The sequence below is a fragment of the Pseudorasbora parva genome, chromosome 6 (genome assembly GCF_024679245.1).
Source record: "Pseudorasbora parva isolate DD20220531a chromosome 6, ASM2467924v1, whole genome shotgun sequence".
In the NCBI taxonomy this organism is placed as follows: Eukaryota; Metazoa; Chordata; class Actinopteri; order Cypriniformes; family Gobionidae; genus Pseudorasbora; species Pseudorasbora parva.
The window spans coordinates 26,191,581-26,210,600 of record NC_090177.1 but is presented as its reverse complement, the minus strand read 5'-3'; the positions used below and the strand labels follow the sequence as shown (position 1 = coordinate 26,210,600).

At 36.4% G+C, this 19,020-nt stretch overlaps 2 long non-coding RNA genes across 2 annotated transcripts; one reads left to right on the top strand and one right to left on the bottom strand.

Moving 5' to 3' along the window:
• Nucleotides 1–1,333: 1,333 nt before the first annotated feature.
• On the top strand, nucleotides 1,334–3,064 carry LOC137079341 (uncharacterized). Its single transcript, XR_010905462.1, has 4 exons — nucleotides 1,334–1,443; nucleotides 1,916–2,008; nucleotides 2,618–2,760; nucleotides 2,943–3,064. It is a non-coding gene; the product is annotated as an uncharacterized lncRNA (long non-coding RNA).
• Nucleotides 3,065–6,381: 3,317 nt separating this feature from the next.
• LOC137079340 (uncharacterized) lies at nucleotides 6,382–8,373 on the bottom strand. The gene is made up of 3 exons (XR_010905461.1): nucleotides 8,264–8,373; nucleotides 7,684–7,776; nucleotides 6,382–7,149 (listed from the first exon to the last, which is right to left on the bottom strand). It is a non-coding gene; the product is annotated as an uncharacterized lncRNA (long non-coding RNA).
• Between the last annotated feature and the right edge of the window lie 10,647 nt (nucleotides 8,374–19,020).

The following is a 19,020-nucleotide window of genomic DNA, read 5'->3' as shown; positions in this document are numbered from 1 at the left end:
CTCAATTTGAAACTGTGTGCTATAGGGTTGGTTTTATATCACACAAAAAAAGGCATGTGTTTTTGGTTGCTGTTTAGTGATCAACACTGTATAAGGTGTTTATAAGGGATTCGAAGAAAAGTGTTGCTTTTCTAGAATAAGTAACTAACTAGAATAAAATATAATTTTGTAAATTTCCATATGTCCTAAAATCTCTGGACTCTTGAATTGCTAGTGATTTATTTTTATGAAGCTTTATTCAGAGAGCAGCACTTCAGTGATTTTAGGAAAATAAACCTGGCGAGATAGTACAGCATCAGCATCTCCCCTGATTCCCTTGTCACCCTCAATCTATGGGAGGTGTGTTTAGAGAGAGAAGCAGCACCAGGATGTTGCCAAGAGAATCCAGAATCAAGATGTTATTCTTTGGGTTACACTGAAATAAAGACATTACAGCAAAACCAGGGGACCATGTAAGACAAATCCCAGAAGCAGAGTTTTGAGGAAAATAGAGAACTAGGAGTTTTTGAGAGAGAGAGAGAGAGAGAGAGAGAGAGAGAGAGAGAGAGAGAGAGAGAGAGAGAGAGAGAGAGAGAGAGAGAGAGAGAGAGAGAAATGTGCTGTAGTGCTGATAAAGCAGGCTTTTCATAATGAGCACCTTGAACTTTTAAATATTTACACCTTTTGGGTTGTGATTGATGTGGATTTTAACAAAAGGGAAATCAAAGGAAATGCGTGTGTCAATACCTCCACCGCCAGTGGGAGAACTGAACAACACAGTCTCACCCCTACTCGTCAAATGTTGCCGAACGGTCAAGGGACCCTGTCGTCAGCTGTTGACGCACAGGGTACCCCTAAATCGCCATTTTTCGACGTACTGGGTAATCCACTGATTTCAATGAGAAACCTAGGACGTCATAAACAGACGTGTTGGGCATGTGCATGTTATCGTCATGATGGAATTTATTGGGTTATAATTTTTCCATTATGACATGTTGGAGTGTGATTCTCAATTTAATCAGCCAGCACAATTGTATTTACATTTATTTACGCTATGATACACGTTTGAAACAGCAGTCAAACCCCACCCCGCCCTAAACCTACCCATTTGCGTATTATATGATATAAAACACAGGCTGTAACAGACAACAGGCACACTTTATTGAAAAAGTCCAACTATTCCGAGGCCAAACGATTGAATTGTGCGAAGAAAAGACCCAAAAGCAATCACCGTCTCTATCCGCGGCGCGCGGCGCGCGGCCCGCGCCCGTGCGTCACACTGAAGACGCCACAGGTAGACCCCTCGGCGTCACGCGATGGACGAACTGGGAACCCAATTGTTTCAGTGGGAAACCTTTGGCGTCAACATTAGACGGCAATTCTATCGGTATGAAATCGCGCTGAAGAAGTCTCATTCAGAACACATCGCGATGTTTGGCATCAGATCACGTGTGCCACATGTTGGTGAGTAGTCATACATATTATGTCCTAATATTTGATATAAAGTATTTTCTGCTTGTCGTTATCGATCATGTTCAGTCACTGCATTGTATCTGTCATCATCTCCACTGAGGCTTTGCATTTCTTTCCTTTCTAAATAAACACACCTTGATAATAGGGTAATTTAACACTGTCACGTGACGTGCTATAGACCTTTAAACAGTTGTTAATATTTAATGTAGTTCCAACGTGGCATTTGTAGTAGAAGCACAATAAAAAAAAAAACAACAACACTTGCCATGCGTTTACCACAGTATTGGTAGTTTTAATGTGATATTTGTTGTAAATAAACAGTAGCCACAACAATTACCATGCTTTAAATGCATTTTAATTTAAAATCCAAATATTGTTATTTAAATAGTATACTTTATAATGCTATATATTATATATTATGACTTTTTTCTCTCTTTTTTTTTTTTTTTTTTTACCTGAAAAGACCAAAAGAGCCTCTCGGACTCAGTCAACCCATTCTTGTTTGTGGAGAAGTAACGGAGAAAACCGAAAGCTGCAACAGCAAATATTTGTAATGGTATGTATGAGTTGGTTTGAACCCTTTATCAAACATTTTATTTAGCATTTGTTGTTACTTATTCTTACAAATCCTATAGCTCAATCAGTAAGAACATATTCCCAAAGTCTTAATAATTCACAAGATTTAACAAGTTGTCAAATTCGTATGATTCTCGTACATATAGCTCTGAAAAAAATTAAGAGACCACTTAACATGGATTTCTAAATGTTAAGTGGTCTCTTGATTTTTTTTTCCAGAGCTGTATTTGTATATGAAGAGTTCAGATGCAAAAGCCTCAAAAAGCCACTTCGGTCACATGACATCAGATATTCGATTATTTTTTCTTAATCAGATCAGTTGCAATGTTTATAACGTCCCGTTTGCATGTAAATAATTTATGTGATCACAAAATCAAGTGAGTTATCTACATTTTCAAACAAATTCATATGATATAGCTTGCTATTATATACTTTTAATAATGGGAATGCACACATATCTGTGAACTTACTAAATAAATGTATTTAACATTTAATTATGCAACGTTTTTTTACAGCAAGAAACAGTTATGTATGAACTCACAACTTGCATGCAATGTAATACAATTTCCTCTTTCTTTCTGTCTTGCAGGATTACTTGCAGATTACTTTTATTTATTTATTTTTGTTTAAAAGATCTCTACAATATCAAACTCAACAGCTCTTTTAAGAGTCAACCCTCACAAGAGCTTCTAGTGATTCTCAGCGAATCTTGCCGTAATCAGCCCTTCACAGGTAAAGTTGAATATTATCAGTATCAGTATATATACTAAAGTATATACAGTTTTTAGTATATATAATCATCAAATGCTCACCTTAATCTTATGGTAAATTAACTTTATTGTAACTGTCTTAATTTATATGTTTTAAAAACAATAGTATTTGCACAGAGTAAGTGAGACTTTCTTGTTTTACAGAAGAGAAGAAAGACCAGACCTTATATCGAAGCAAGCTAAGAAAATAAGTCATTTGTTTAGGGTGAGGAAGGAAGATGGACATCTTGTGCCCGAAGAAGACAGAAAAGTGCGCAAGTCCATTGGTATGTCTTGTATTGAAGCAATGCTGTAATATGTAGTACAAAATTTGATGTTGATCTCTCAAAGGACTATTCATTTCAACAGTGATCATTCTTTCTACTCTGATAAAATACGTACCATTATTCATGTCTAAATCTTTTAATAACTCCTAAAATAAGCAAATGAGTTTCTGTAACTTGGATTTATTTAAAATGGTAAATATTTGTTTTCCCTTTTTGATACAATTATTATTACACTTTTGGCCTTCAGTTCTTAAAAACTGCACTGTCTGTTTGTCTTAGATAAAAGCAGACAAGTGTGGGAAAAAGCATTTAGTTGTTATAAACTCCATGTATTTCTCCATTGTTTTGTAGACCATGGATGGTTCTGGGTAGCTTTAGAAGATAATGAGTTGGGACATATTAGGAATCAAATAGTAAATGTTCTTTGAATTATGTGTAATATCTGGTTAGTTCTTTGGCTTGAAACAAGGCCTTATACTCCACAGACTAAACACATTGCATTTGTGTTTTAAGATGGATAGAAAGAGAAGGCACAAATTCTACAGGAAAAAGATGTGCTGCCAAGGAGGAATACAAGAGGCAAAAACTCTGAGAACTATACATGGCCATGGGTGCTTCATAAGCATGGTAAGTCTGGTGCCTGGGTACCTATTTCTTAATTCTGTCAATGAAAGTTGTATTGCAGTATTTGAACAATTTTATATTGTAAAGGCTATCACAAGTGATGCTCTTGAAACAAGTAACTAAAGAAATCTAGCATCACTGACAAAGGCTCAGAAGAGACCATGCCTTTCTAAAAGATCTTTTAAAAGATCTACTGTTTAAAAGGTTGCTGTTGATATGGGTAAATTAGTTTTTGTTCAGTACTTGGCTAATATTATGGGCTTAAATATTATACATAATGCTTCAATGTGTATATTATTTTATGTACTGACTGCTGCTTTGTAAATTTAAATCAGGAATTGGCATTTCTGCCCATTTTGAGGTGGAGAGTTTACTGAAGAACATAGGTTAACCTGACTGTACATTAAACTTAATCTGAATTGTGTTTGTTGTTTTACTTTTAGACCAGGACTGGAGAACGCCGGATTATACGACTTCTTCCTCTGGTTGAAATAAGGCTACACAACATCAGTGATCACATCATCTGTACATTGATTATACTGTAGGGTACAAGTGGGCGAACTGTTTAGAAGAAGAAGAACATGATAGAGGGAAAAGACAGAAACCAGTCTAGTTGTAATAATGAATCATTATTTTCCAACACTATATCGAATCTGTTTTCTGTATCATAGTTGACTGGATGGGATTATGTGGCACTCATTTGTGTGGCTTCAGCAGCTGTGAATGGATTAATATGATGTTAATGTGTTTTTTAAAACCCATTTTTATTTATCTTGAATCTTATTTGACTTTATTCTACTTTATTAACTGTATACTGTATCCTCCAATAAAGTGTTGAGTGATAAAGTATGGTGAGTATTGTGTATGGTGTTTGGTACAGTAAATACACATTCAACCAGTTTATTTAGGTTATCTTATTAATTACCAAGAATATTTTACTTGAGAAGTAAACATTTTTTATCTGGTTATATTATATTTGGTACAATGCTCCAAAAAGTTGTATATACTTGCATGCTGTGACAAGTATGTCAGTTTTCAGTGAAATAAAGGGAAGGATTACAAACACTTCAAGCTTAACTGAAGATGATCCATGTTGATCATTCTGGTACATCTACTACTGCAATAAGAATTAAAGCATGCACATTTTCGATGCCAGGTACGTGAAGAGGGTGTAGATGAAATTGTGACAATGTCTCTTGTTATTTTACTTAATGGTGCATTGTCCTATATTTAATAGTAATAATGAAGTGTAAATAATATAAATAGTTTTTGTTTACTCTGGAAAGTGGATAATGGCAAGTTGTTGCAGGTTCATCCATTATATTTATTAGTGTTTATCCATAAAAGAAAAGAAAACTTAATAATTATTATTTTAAAACATTTCTTTCAAATATTTCTGCATTTCATCAGATGGTCTTACAATATCAAAACCTGTACACAAGCATGACGTTAGAATAGAAAAGACAAAATACTCTGATATTTAAATGTGACTCAAAGTTTGTTGTACGTGATGAGGAGAATAGATCTGTGTATGTTGTACTGCCCTTACACCTCCAGGGACCCAGTAGTGGCCCCTGGAAGAGCAAAAAAAAAAGCATATTTCAAATGGCTTTAACTCAAAGTCTGGTTAGCGTATCACAGAGAAAATTGGCAGGACAACTGCATATGCAATGTTTACTAAATAATGTTGGCCACAGTTTTCAGACATATATGGAAAGCTGCCATAAAGGTTTATTTAAAAGTGCTCACAGTAAAATATACAATTTCAGCTTGGCCCTCATATATGTCATAAAGGTTTACACAATGAACATATTTTAATATCCAGTTGTCCATTAAATATGTAATTTACTTAACATTTATTGTTTCATTATGAAACCTTTTAAACTACATTACCCATATATCTGTCATTGTATCAATGCAATGGGAAACATGGCGCTGTAGTTCATAGAAGTGTGCTGAAATGCTTAGGGTTAGGGTTGGGTTCTCAGTAAAGGAGTCATTTCTCACAACATAGCGACACTTTGTAGTTAGCTTAACGTATAACTGACGTAATAATAACACCAAAACATACTTTGTAAAATGAAACGCCGTTTTATATGGTTAAAACAGATAGTCCAATCACAGCGCGTTCTGCGATAAAGTCACAGCCAATGACAACCCAGCTGAACAGAGGCGTCACACTTCCTTGTCCATTTATGGTAAATTATATCACATCTCATCCGGTTCAACTGAAGGGGTAGATTCCTTAAATATTTAATATTTAGGCTGCTAAATATTTATTTATTCTAATTAAATAATAAAACTCACATTTTAAAACGAAAGTCTTCTTTGTGTGGTTAAACTGATGCATAATAAATATATTTGAAAGAGAAACCTTTTTCTATGCAATGGTCTACAAGCATAAACTTCTTTAAGCCATCCTTTACAATCTGAACTCTTGGAATTAAAACAAATATAACAAAAGCACAATGAATGCACACAATTTTGTAAGCATATTCCAATATTTAATGTCAAACAGTTTAAATACAAATGTAGTGCCCATATATATATATATATATATATATATATATATATATATATATATATATATATATATATATATATATATATATATATATATATATATATATATATATATATAGGCAAAAAAAGAACATTTTACATTCTAAACTTTAATACTATTTATTTGCGATTATTGTTCACTTTTATTGTAACTAAATTAAATGCCAATTAAAATAGTTGATGATTATTGTAAATGTTAACCATTTTCAGTAAGAAAATACTTCTATAAAGTACATTCATGTTACAGTTACATTAACAAGGTAGTGATATAATGATAGTGAAATAATGATAGAGGTAGTTATGGTGGACATGTACTTTAGTGACCATTGTAATAAAAGTTTTAATGAATAATTATTGATTTCAAAAGGTATTAACTCTCACTATCTTCATTTGTTCAAACAAACAACAAATGCAGAAATATACATTGGACTATGGCATCATGAAGTCAATGCATGACTAGAACTAGTGGATGGCAATAGATATGTCCTTCACTAAAACTCCTGATGATAAAGGCATAGGCAGACATCAAGAACAGTTTATGAATATTGGTTCTGCATATATCAAAGAGATCATAAGACTCTACAGACTCCACGTGAAGACTTTGAGACACTGTGACAGAGCAAAGGGTGCACTTCACTGGACATGTCCCATGTATGCCCAAACAACAACACCCAAAAACACTTATGAAGTGGACACCACCAGGAGGACGCACGAGACAGGGAAAACCAAGGAAGATATGAGACAGATGTTTCACGAAGACCTCAATGCCGGTGTTCCATGAGAAGATGTGAAAACGTGGCCACAGATCGAATATGTTGGAGGACACATGTTGCCCAATGTGCCCAGGACAGGACATGATGATGATGTTGTCAGTTTATACATAACTGTAGGATTTATTTCTGTAAAAAACGTTGCATAATTAAATGTTAAATACATTTATTTAGTAAGTTCACAGATATGTGTGCATTCCCATTATTAAAAGTATATAATAGCAAGCTATATCATATGAATTTGTTTGAAAATGTAGATAACTCACTTGATTTTGTGATCACATAAATTATTTACATGCAAACGGGACGTTATAAACATTGCAACTGATCTGATTAAGAAAAAATAATCGAATATCTGATGTCATGTGACCGAAGTGGCTTTTTGAGGCTTTTGCATCTGAACTCTTCATATACAAATACAGCTCTGGAAAAAAAAATCAAGAGACCACTTAACATTTAGAAATCCATGTTAAGTGGTCTCTTAATTTTTTTCAGAGCTATATGTACGAGAATCATACGAATTTGACAACTTGTTAAATCTTGTGAATTATTAAGACTTTGGGAATATGTTCTTACTGATTGAGCTATAGGATTTGTAAGAATAAGTAACAACAAATGCTAAATAAAATGTTTGATAAAGGGTTCAAACCAACTCATACATACCATTACAAATATTTGCTGTTGCAGCTTTCGGTTTTCTCCGTTACTTCTCCACAAACAAGAATGGGTTGACTGAGTCCGAGAGGCTCTTTTGGTCTTTTCAGGTAAAAAAAAAAAAAAATAGAAAGAGAGAAAAAAGTCATAATATATAATATATAGCATTATAAAGTATACTATTTAAATAACAATATTTGGATTTTACATTAAAATGCATTTAAAGCATGGTAATTGTTGTGGCTACTGTTTATTTACAACAAATATCACATTAAAACTACCAATACTGTGGTAAACGCATGGCAAGTGTTGTTTTATTTTATTTTATTGTGCTTCTACTACAAATGCCACGTTGGAACTACACTAGTAATTATTATTAAATATTAACAACTGTTTAAAGGTCTATAGCACGTCACGTGACAGTGTTAAATTACCCTATTATCAAGGTGTGTTTATTTAGAAAGGAAAGAAATGCAAAGCCTCAGTGGAGATGATGACAGATACAATGCAGTGACTGAACATGATCGATAACGACAAGCAGAAAATACTTTATATCAAATATTAGGACATAATATGTATGACTACTCACCAACATGTGGCACACGTGATCTGATGCCAAACATCGCGATGTGTTCTGAATGAGACTTCTTCAGCGCGATTTCATACCGATAGAATTGCCGTCTAATGTTGACGCCAAAGGTTTCCCACTGAAACAATTGGGTTCCCAGTTCGTCCATCGCGTGACGCCGAGGGGTCTACCTGTGGCGTCTTCAGTGTGACGCACGGGCGCGGGCCGCGCGCCGCGCGCCGCGGATAGAGACGGTGATTGCTTTTGGGTCTTTTCTTCGCACAATTCAATCGTTTGGCCTCGGAATAGTTGGACTTTTTCAATAAAGTGTGCCTGTTGTCTGTTACAGCCTGTGTTTTATATCATATAATACGCAAATGGGTAGGTTTAGGGCGGGGTGGGGTTTGACTACTGTTTCAAACGTGTATCATAGCGTAAATAAATGTAAATACAATTGTGCTGGCTGATTAAATTGAGAATCACACTCCAACATGTCATAATGGAAAAATTATAACCCAATAAATTCCGTCATGACGATAACATGCACATGCCCAACACGTCTGTTTATGACGTCCTAGGTTTCTCATTGAAATCAGTGGATTACCCAGTACGTCGAAAAATGGCGATTTAGGGGTACCCTGTGCGTCAACAGCTGACGTCAGGGTCCCTTGACCGTTCGGCAACATTTGACGAGTAGGGGTGAGACTGTGTTGAACTGAACGTCAGTCGCATGAGAATATTTCTGTATGGAATGGAATTAGATTGAAACTCATTATCTCATGAGCACAAATCTCTCTCCTCTGATTCTTTCTAATGGCTGACAGTTACATTTCACAGTGAGCCTTCCAGATAAACTATCTCGCTTCTAATACAGTCTGTCTCTCAGCCGGTTCTCCCATCAGTGACTTCTCCTACCTGCCCCTGAAGAGATTACTAATGACAGCGGGAGAAAAAAAACCCTTCTCCCTTTACTCCTCACGTCCTTGCTGTGAATATGCTCAATTAGAGGGTATATTTTTAATGGTATGGTAGGGATTTGCATTGTATCTCGTCATCCTTGTCAACGTCATCCATCTGAGTCTAGTCCTCTCAATGGATTCACATTTTTATATTCATTAGGAAAATTGGTGGACGACAGGTGAATTTCAAATAGTGTAAAAGTTTCTGATATGACAGTCGCCAAAGCCAGCCGGGTGTGATGAAAAGTCTGATTAAACATCTCATATCTGCACGGCATGTCTGACTGAGCGTGTTTAGGTCAAGAGGGCACAGTTAAATAATTTAACACGTTTTAATATCTTGTCTGAGAGAAACGTGGCTTCAGGTTTTTCAACTCCTTATATTAAGCCCAGTCTGCTGAACTCAGTGACAAATGATAAATTGTCATTTATCCTCAAGTCGCTCTGGTTTATTTTATTCTTTCTGCGGCATAAGAATGCAGTGTTCGTGAACTGGAGACCTCTGTCAAACAGCATTATAAACAACATAAAGTAGCCCTGAGAAGTGCTCAAACCTCGTGACGTGTGAGAAAAGAATACTGTAACTGTCTGCAGTGTGCAGGTGTTGTCGGCAGTAAGTGAGTTAACCGGATACGTGTGGGCACAGAGGAGCTGAAGGTGAGCTGAAAAGCATGATGTTCTTTTTTATGAGCTCCAGGCATCTGGCACCTGCTCTGATCTCTCAATGGAGGGATAGATACCCTGTGGGCCTCACACACACATACTTGCACACACTCATCATACCACATAGCACATCTCACTGACAAGTGGTGTCTGAGAAAGGATGAGAGGGACTTGATGTAAAGAGTGAGGAAGATGGAAGGAGCTGGGGGGGGATGAAGACTTGAGGAGTAGTGATAAGCCAAGGGCAAATATGTGATGGATGATGGATGGGATGAGTTTTTAGAGTGATTGTCAATGGCCATTTTAGCCAGTACTGGCTATAGATAATCCTCAGCAGCATGGACAGCAGCAGCCTCCCAGAGTCCATTCAGCATCGCTGCTGTGTGGACAGATCCTGCGTATACATGCGAGGACCGACTGCAGTAACCTATAAGCTCTAATTGGTTGCGGCTCAATCGAAAAGAGAGAGAGCAAGTGTGAGCACATGCTGTACGTTAATAAAGCATTGCACTTTGTCCTTTGCTGGTGTTCCCAGAGGCAATGAATAGGAATGTGGTTGTACAGAAGAAATAGAGCACAATGAATCCTATACAATCGGGTCAATGACAAATAGCAGTCTTTAAAAAAATATAGATTTAAAAAGAAGGAAAAATCATTTAAAAAATCTAACTCTTAGAAATGTATTCAATTTGTTTTGTGTGGTTCTGAGAAGCATTTTCAAGAAAGATTTTTAAAAATGCCATTTTACAATCTGAACTTTAACTTTGTCATCAAAGAAGTTTAAATTACACAATATTATAAGATAATTGTTCACCTTGGCACACAGTTGTGGGAGTCCACTGGGGGTCTTCTCTGATATCATTTTCTGCTTTCTGTTTTATCTATAGGACTTTGATTTGGTCGACAAAAGAACAGGGTTTTCATTCACAGTTCAGGAAGTTTTTTTCTTTTTAAAGTATCGTAATTAAAACACTTTCATTCAGCAAGGATGTATTAAAATGTTCCAAAGTGCCAGTAAAGACATTTATATTGTTATAAAAGTTTCCTGTTTCAAATAAATGCAGTTCTTTTAAATCAATGATTCCTAAAAAAAGATCTTGCTAGCTATATATATATATATATGTATGTATGTATATATAAATAATATATATATATATATATATATATATATATATATATATATATACATATATACATACACACACACACACACACACACACGCACACACTCTCTCACACACACACACACATACACATATGTGTGTGTGTGTGTGTGTGTGTGTGTGTGTGTGTGTGTGTGTGTGTGTGTGTGTGTGTGTGTGTGTGTGTGTGTGTGTGTGTGTGTGTGTGTGTGTGTGTGTGTGTCAAGAATAAAATCGTTGTGTTTTGAGAAAAATCTCGTTATATTTTGAGAAAAAAAGTCGAAATAAAATCTTGAGAATAAACTCATTAAATATTGAGAATAAAGTCGTTGTGTTTCGAGAAAAAAATCGATATATTTCGAGAAAAAAACGATTTTATTCTTGATATTTAATGAGTTTATTCTCAATATTTTATTTTGACTTTTTTCTCGAAATATAGCGAGTTTTTTCTCGAAACAGAACGACTTTATTCTCGATATTTATTGAGTTTATTCTCGAGATTGTATCTCGACTTTTTTTCTCTAAATTTAACGAGTTTAATCTCGCATTATAATGACTTTAATCTCAGGATGCTTTTTTTTTTTTTTTTTTTTTGCTTGGCCCTAATCCTCTTCCGTATGTACGTGTGTGTGTGTTTAATACATTTTTTTTTATCCAAGAGAAGAGAAAAGAAACAAAAAATACACCATGTCATTGACCCAAACACAGTGCTGAGAATCTCAGAATCTCTTCTACGCCTCTTGTCCAATCATACCTTAGAGTCAAAGTCTATTTCATTCTATCCTGTTCCAAAAACTGTTTTCCAGCTCATATCACATCACACTGCATTGATTCATCCTTGTTTGTGTCCCTCAGTTGCTGTCACTTTTGACTGCATGGCCCAGATAATGTGGTTTAATGACGAGTCCACAACGGATGTCCTTCTTTCAAAGCATTTGGACGCGCTGAGCAGTTGTTAGGGAATTAATGGTCCTCCATTTCCAGCTGACAGAAGACAGAAGCAGGCAAATGGAATGGAATATGACTGAAGAGGTTCACTCCAGAATGCTGATGAACATCTCCAGAGAGAGCATCTGCTCCAGCTACTGGCCTTCACTCCACTCTAATGAACCTTCAATCTGATGCCCTATCAGCCATTTTCTCATGCATTATCACCAGTAGAAGGCATGCTGTTTGTTTATGAATAATTTTCTGTTTAATGTCATTCAGGTGCAGACTAATAGTGAGTAGATAAGGACATTTTGCATGTCGTGACATTGAGGAAAGGTTTGAGAACAGTGTTTGTCCCACCATTCAGTGTTCTTTGAAGTTGAGTCAGCTTTGCGCTTTTACTTCGACTCATATCTAAATGGGTTTTGAGATGCCTGTGAAAGTCACAAAGTGATTTGAGCCTGTAAGAGGGCTAAGTGACATTTTAAGATCACATAGAGTGGACAGGGACTGAATGACTCTGGACGAGGACACTGAAATATTTGTCAGATGTTTTGATGATGTCATAAGATTGGAAGTAATGTGAGATTGAAATGCAGTCTCTAGAGTTTTGTTATTCACAGGGATTTTTTTAAAACATCTGCATGAAATTCGATTTAAGATAAGTGATATTTGAATACAGATTTAGTTCTCACTCTGTAGTGGATACGTTTGTTCAAGTGTGATCTTGAAAATATAAAACTTATTATTTTACATTTGCGGTCAATTTAGGTCTGAAGAAATTAAATCTTTAACTTGTAAATAACACTCTTAACTCTTAAATGGATAGTTCCCCCCAAAATTAAATGTATCCCATGATTTACTCACCTTCAAGCCATCCTAGGTGTATATGACTTTCTTCTTTCAGACAAACACAGTTATATTAAAAATATCCTATTGTTAATGGCAGTGAATAATAAATGAGATTTTAAAGGTCAAAAAAGTGCATCCATCCATTCTAAAAGTATTCCACATGGCTCCGGGGGGTTAAAAGAGTCCTTTTGAAGCAAAATGATGCATTTTTGTAAAAAAAAAATATATTAATTTTTAAATCGTTATAGCCTAAAATAACTTGCTTCCGGCAGATGAGCGTACGCAAGTCAACTTGTGACATGACGCATTGACAAACTTGAAAGCACAGAGGAAAACAAAACACTGGTCACGAATTAGAAGTCTAAAGTGAGAATTTTTACATGGAAATGTCAGAGATATTTGATATAAGAGAAGAGGAGCTTGAGTTTGTTGCCCAGCCATATTTGTGGTGCCGTATTTTTTGAGAGGAGTCAAAGCTTACTCTACTCCTACATTATACGTCAAACATTGCATCAAAACTTTATTTTGGCGCCAGTTGACTTGTCTACAGTCGTCTTCCGGAAGCTAGTTGTTTTATAGCCTGGATGCCAGCCGAACTTATCCCCGCCCACAACTTTTTTAGGTCGGGCAGTTCGGTCTGGCCTCGCTCCATAGAGGAGTAATTATCCCCAAACAGAAACTGTTCGGACCAATGAAATCATCAGGGCGGGCTTTAGACGATGACGGACAGATGATCAACAGGAACATAATCATGCACGTCATCAAAGGAGTATGGATTATATTTACTTGAATCCTAAATGGAGAGCTTGTTTGTATATGCATTCACCTTCATAATTTCTCTCAAAGATGATGATCATGTTGGGTAAGTACTCTGTGTATCAATAAATTCTTCTTTTTTTTTACAACACCGGCAAAGATCGTTTATTCTAGCGCGAGTGCAGACAGGGTTGCCACGTTTTTACAACAAAATCCGCCAACTACTAGCCCTAAACAATAGCTTCTTGGGGGTTCTCCGGGGGGAAAATGGTGTTTGGGGTAAAAAGTGTGTTATTTTGGCAAGGTCGCCTGCTAAAATTCGCACTCATGGGTCTATATATCACATAATAGTCGCTTCAACCCGCGGACATAGAAAACAACCCGCGGAAAAAAATGCGAACTTGGCAACACAGTGCAGTTGAGCTCTGTTGACATTTGACAATGCGTCGCTTCGTTGCTCTGATCGGTTTGCTCCATTGGGAGGTCTATCCAATTGATGTCTTTCCTGGTTCGGTTGAAACACGCCTCATAATCACAGCCCAATGGAGCGGTTTCAGACTCATATTCTGACTAGAATTGAGTATGACCACGTCAGGCTAGTTGTTTTAGGCTATAACGATTTAAAAAATGATAATTTTTTTTTTTACAAAAATGCATCATTTTGCTTCAAAAGGACTCTTTTAACCCCCCGGAGCCACATGGAATACTTTTAGAATGGATGTATGTACTTTTTTGACCTTTAAAATCTAATTTTCCATTCACTGCCATTATAAAGCTTTGAAGAGCAGAGCATTTTTAATATAACTCCAATTGTGTTCGCCTGAAAAAAGAAAGTCATATACATATGTTTAGGATGACTTGAGGGTGAGTAAATTATAGGATCTTTTCTATCCCTTTAAAGGTATAAAATTAAATAAACTCTAACTAGCTTTTTCCTATCATGTAACAAATTAATTGCCTTACCTTTTTTCACTGTTAAGTTTGGTGATTTGCATTGTAACACCTTAATTCCTTCTAATTAAAATGCAAGCTGAAATTGAAGATCTGTCTGTGGGTTTTCTTTCTGAAACCACTACCATTTAAAAGTTTGGGGTTGGTAAAAGTTTTAATGTTTTAAAAGAAGGCTGTAGTGTGCACCAAGGCTACAGTTGTATCAAAAATACGGCAAATAATACAAATGTCACTTAAAATGTCCCTTTTAAAGGTAATGAAATACAGACTATGCTATGTGTACTGTACTAGAGCCCCACTTATAGTTGCTCTATCGATGGCTTCTTTTGCTCTCCTCATTTGTAAGTCGCTTTGAATAAAAGTTTCTGCTGCTAAATGATTAAATGTAAACGATAACTGTGTGTCTATTGTGATATATTTGATATGATGTCATTTATTCATTTATTCCTGTGATGTCATCATTACTCGTCTTCAGTGTCACATGATCCTTCAGAAATCATTATCAATGTTGAAAACAGTTGTGCTGCTTAACATTTTTGTGGAAACTGATACATTTATATAAAACAGACATTCATTTCTTCAGAAGTATTAATTTCTTTCTAAAAAAACCCAAAAAACCCAGTACTGACTTTTTTAAAAACAGCGCATATTTTAAAGGTGCCGAATATGGCAGAATCTGTGTGTAACTAATCCAGGTCGACTATTCAATGAAAAAGTCACCCCTTCCATCACAAAAACACAAACCGTTCTCATGAACAACTCGATAGAACACAAGCCGACAGTCCAGCTAACGACATATTACAATTATGACCAGATTAGAGTTATAGCGATCACAAAACACAAACAGTTCTCATGAACAACTCGATAAAGTTTGTAGGCTACAAGCTTGATAGTCCAGCTAACGATATATATTACAATTATGACCAGATGGGTAATATAGATGTAAAGAGGAAACAAAAATACCGGTATATTAAGAGTATAGTATCTTACCTGTCGAACACATTTTGTAAACTGACGCTTGAAACCTTGAAACACTGAGGGGATTTAGATGCTCCATACGGTGTGGAAATGAACGGGTCTTTATCACCGCTGAAGTGAGCCACAATACAATCACAAATAAACAAAGAAGCGAACATGACACACAAGCATAATCAAGTAAAAGCCAGCAAATATGTGTGACTGTGTGACTCGTGTGTTTTGAATAATGACGTGCACTGAGCCTCTCTTCTCACCATAGACATGCCCCTTACCTGCTGATTGGCTACAAGTTTGTTATTCCACTCGGCCCGAGTCACTTATCCCACCTTTAAATGTGTCTAATATGATAAACAGAGCTGCGTTACCTCATACTCAGGACCGGAAAAGCGGAAATAGTACCGGCGACTGTACAATCGCTCCAGTGGCCTTGCTCAGCTCCTTCAACACTCAGTCCTGCTCTGATTCATACTACAGTAACGTTAATAATCACAGCCATCAACATGACTTCTGCCCGAGTCCTATCCCGATTCTTTTCCACTGGCTGTGCGGTGAGGACCACGTCATCATCAGACACACCACACTTGATTCTGTGCTTAAACTTGGCCTCATCAAGCTACACCTTTGTTTTGAATAGACAACCTCTACCGTATACATAGTGTAGCTTTAAGGTCATGTTGTTCAAGGTTCAAACAACATGCATTCAGCTCTTCATGTCACTGGGCAGCGGAAAACCTACCTTTCATCTATAAAATGAAATGGTTTTGTTTGATTTATTACATTTTATATCATTGAAACTTGTTCAAATAATGTGGGCAAAAACCTTAATGAATTGTGTTATTTTATTCAGTGTATGTCTGTAAGTGTTTTATCAAATAACAGCGTACCTTTTCAACACCACATAAGCTCCCGGTTACTTGATTAATTCAGATGCATCTCTTTCTGTGGCAGCGGCGCAACGACATTCTAAGTGAAAATGTCAAGGTCAGTGTGCCGCAGAATAAAGCTTCAGTCTGTTTCTTTCACAGGACTTGTTGAAATGGCTTGGTGTCTGAGGCTTTCATTACTGACACAAAGCGCCTACCTAGAGCAGACAGCACTTATTTCTCACATCGCCGAGATTCTCTAATAACACTGTTTAATGGCTGAGATGGTCTCTAGATTTGTTCATGTTCAGGGTTCATTTTGGTGGACACAAATGATATCAGGGTGTTAGCATCTAATCACTGATCAAACCTGAACTCTGAAATCTCTTTTTTTTCTTATTCTAAAACAGATGTATTGATGTGATTGTGTCTTGTGGAATGAGGGGAGAAGGACATTTCGTGTATCAGCAGGGAAAGGAGCAGAGGCATGCAGTGATGGACAGATCTCGCACTGGGCCTGTCAGTGGAAACATGCCTGCAGGGACACGCTGATATAAAATGGCTCCACTCTCTTTTAACACACACCAATTTGCCAAACTCCATTTTGGTGGGAGAAGTGTCATTCTCCTAACAAAAAACGGAGTAGCAAAGATTAGACCGGAGAAGATGTCTATTTTAGGAGGGCTTATTACATTTGGAATGTCAATGAAAAGTCACCCAACGGCATCCTGCCTGCCATATAAATCTGACCGAGCGTGACATCTTGTGACGTTTGAATCAAGATTTTTCTTAGCTCTTTGTTTTCTGAAAGGTGTTCGATTAAGACTGCCTCATATTTTAGCCAAAAAGTTGTGTTTACAGTCCTACAAGAGGAGACGTGTTTAGTGTGCAGTTTTTTCCCCACCTTGTATTATGTTTTTCAGCTTACATTCCTTCTTCCCTTATGTGAGTTACACAAAATTGGTGGATATGAGCCCTGAAATTGCATTCTCTCCCTGTGATGAAAGGAGATTGCTTGCCTAGCATGCCAGTTGAGGAAAACCAGCATGCACGACAAACGCAGTTGCCAGGGGAACATTTTTCATCCTCAACTAGGGGTGCGTGAGTCAGGTTTATTACTTTTGGGAAACAGGGTCCTGCCTTTATCTTCCTGAAAAGACTCATAATTATTGCCCTGTAAATTTACGGCACATTGCTGCAGAAGGCAGAGCGCCGAGAGGCTGTCGTTCCCCTGCCCCGTATTGCCCTGTTGATAGATACGTGCCATCATCATTCAGTTGATAAGTCTGCAATTTTTCAAAGAAACTGTACAGTAGAGGTCTTTTGAGAGACGTTTCTCTCTTTTGTTCTTGGTGTGCGAGTGTGCGAGTGTGTGTTTGAGTAATGAGTGAGAGCAATACAGACTTTGAAGTTCAAAGTGAGAGCTGTTACAGAGGTGCTCTGAAAGGTCCATTAAACCACTAGGATGGATCATATTCATTTAGCTCGTTCAGAAAACTATTTGCAAAAGCTTCTTCTGCCTCCTTTTTTGACCAAACACTTGTTTATTTTGCCTTATTATCCATTCGGGGCCAATTCACTAAACCTTTCCCACATAACAACCTATTAAACTCTGTTATGTTGAGTCTTTATGTTCAGCCGTCTATGAAACCGAATTGATCAAAGTCTGACCATTAATTATCCAAGTCTGCTGGTACATAGTTACATACACACATTTAAAATACAGTTAAAATAGAAACAAATATTCTAAATATGAATTTACTATTACCATATGTCTTTTTAAAGCTGTTTTAAATGCTGTTTTTTTTTAAATAAATATCTTGCTCTGATTGGTTGTAGGTCTATCCAATTGAGGTCTTTCCTGGTTCGGATGAAACGCCCCATGATTACAGCCCAATGGAGCAGTCAGACTCATATTTTGACTAAAATTAAGTATGACAACATCATTGTTGACAATAATTGCACATAGATACACTTTTAGCTTTAAAGGTGCACTGTGCAAATTTTAGCGGCATATAATGGTGAAGTTGCGAATTGCAACCGCTCACCCCTCTCGTTCAAAGCACATATAGAGAAGCTACAGTGGCAGACACAGGACAAGATGTCGTCTGAGACAGCAGAGAGAGCTGCTATCGTTCTGTATCTGTTTGTCCGTTTAGCATGGAAGCCCGTTTCCGCCACTAAATAAACATTTTAAAAAAGAGAAATTGCGACTTTTTTCTCACAATTGCATGATATAAAGTCATAATTATTCTTTATATCTCAAAATTCTGACTTTATATCACAGAATTCTGACTTTATAACTCGCAATTACTCTTTTTTTATTATTATTTAGTGGTGGAAACTGGCTTCCATAGTTTAGGGCTACTGTAGAAACATGATTGTGCAAAATGGTGACTTCACTGTAAGGGGACCCACTGTTTATGTAGATAGAAATTTCTCATTCTAAGGCAATAAAAACATAACGGTTTATTATGGTCAAAAAGTTACATAAACTCACCCCTAATTAAATTAAGTTTTTCATTTAGAGAAACTTTTTAATTCCATTGACATCACCTGAATAGAGAAATGTATTCTAATAGAAATTAGTCAAAATTATTTTTGTATCTATTTGTGCATGAATGTGCATTTATATTAAATATAGCTGAAGTCTTTTTCAGTAAGCAGGCAAAGTCAGATCAGTA